The sequence below is a fragment of the Chrysochloris asiatica genome, unplaced genomic scaffold, assembly GCF_000296735.1.
Source record: "Chrysochloris asiatica unplaced genomic scaffold, ChrAsi1.0 scaffold00246, whole genome shotgun sequence".
In the NCBI taxonomy this organism is placed as follows: Eukaryota; Metazoa; Chordata; class Mammalia; order Afrosoricida; family Chrysochloridae; genus Chrysochloris; species Chrysochloris asiatica.
In genome coordinates this window covers 2,307,082-2,308,912 of record NW_006408764.1, presented here as the reverse complement: position 1 = coordinate 2,308,912, position 1,831 = coordinate 2,307,082, and the positions used below count along the sequence as shown (strand labels likewise).

At 38.0% G+C, this 1,831-nt stretch overlaps 1 pseudogene; it reads left to right on the top strand.

Moving 5' to 3' along the window:
• Positions 1-216: 216 nt before the first annotated feature.
• Positions 217-1,831, top strand: part of LOC102840911 — a 32,606-nt pseudogene continuing 30,991 nt past the window's right edge.

Sequence of the window (1,831 nt, the reverse complement as noted above, 5' to 3'; positions counted from 1 at the left end):
AAATGATTATAAATTCCTGAGTGTTTTGGTGTACATCTCCCCCACCCCATCCCCCCCCCAAAAAACAGGAGGGAATAGAAGCAAATACTGTTGAATGATGATGCACGGAGGGGGCTGTAATCACTGCAGTGAAACAATGAGTATAAAACTGATGGTCTCCCATGTAAACTATTGCTCAATTCAGAATAAAAACTTAAAAATAATGAGATGAGCATTATGGATATGAAGCACATACCGGAGAAAACATTTATGACAGCACCTTCTGGAATAAAGCGTACAGGAAAATCTGTGAGGCAAACCATGGAGGAACATATTATCCATGCCTATGAGTTTTAGATTGTTGAGAAGAAGAATCTGAGTGGTTCTGAAGAGGATTTTCTAGAAGGAAAGACTCCAGCAATTGAAAAGCATGGGAAGAAAAGGTCTTCCAGGAACAGTTAAGGACGCTCTAGGGGGTGAAGTACAGAATATGCTAAAAAAGATTTGGAGCTGACATTAACAAGGCTCTTCTTGCAAAGAAAAAAAAGATTAGAACTACATACCAAGGCTTCTTTTAAAAGCAGTAACCAGAAAATTAAAAATATTTGGAAAACACAATAAGAACAAAGACAGAAACTTAACCACAAATATTCTTAGCAGTTTCTGACTTTGTTTCAGCAGTGGGATATGGATGTGCAGACAACTGAGGAACATGAAGAAAACCTGACTAATATGTTTAGACAGTTGAACAAAAGATTTTTCAGCAATGCAGAATTGTTCAGAGCCAGAGGCTGAAAACAGTTAAACACTTACATGAGCAGTTTGTAAAGAGTATGGTGGAAAACAAGAATCACGAAAATCTTCTGAATGGTACACAAAATGAACTTAGAAAAGAAATGCCTATGTTGAAAAAAAATTCTGATGGATACTCAGCAGCAAGAAATGGCAAGTATTCGAAAGTCTCTTTAAACCTTATTATTCTGGTGACTCTGAAAAAAGAACTTGAACCTAAGTAATACACAATTATAACATTAGTTATATGCATATGTAAGTATATGTAAGTCTCTGTTGTTGTTAAGTGGCGATGAGTCGATTCCGACCCATAGCGACCCTGTATAGGGTTTCCAAGGAGCAGCTGGTGAGCTTGAACCGCTGACCTTGCAGTTCAAATGGCTTTGCAGTCTGGCGCATTAACCACAGCGCCACACCAGGGCTCCGTAAGTCTCTACAGTGGTTTAAAAATTCTAGTTTAGAGGATCATATCCTATTATCATTAGCTTGTTGGTTAAGTGCAAGACCCCCTTTTCTGTAAACACTGAATAAAATCTAAAAAGTTTTGTGAGTAGCAGCAATTCTAAAGCTGTATGTATCAGGCTTTCTGCTCTTCAGTATTAACAGTGATTTTTTTTCTCCCTAACACTGTCAATGAAGCAATAAAGATTACTTAAATTTAAAAAAAAGAATGAGCAACATTTATAACATGGATAAAGCCAGAGAACTACAAATAGTATATGGTCTCACTTTTGTAGGTCAAGATTAGGTATACAAACAAGCAAGCTGTTAAAACCTGGGAGCCATTAAGGCCCTTCAGAAAAAACCCCTTCCAAAAGACTGAAGTTTAAAGGGAACACAAGAGTAGGCTTGTAAGCTCACTGGTGCCTAGGCTGGTCTACATTTGATATGGTCGTCTGCTTCTGTTTTTTGGGGCATCTTCAGGGGTTATCTGTGGCCTTAATACTTAGATGGGTGTGTATTTTGGTATTTTTTAAGCTTTCTGAATGCCTCCAGGTAGATGTGATCAGGAAATGGGCTTCCCTTTTCACTCTTCTTCCTGAGGTTTCAAGATACCACT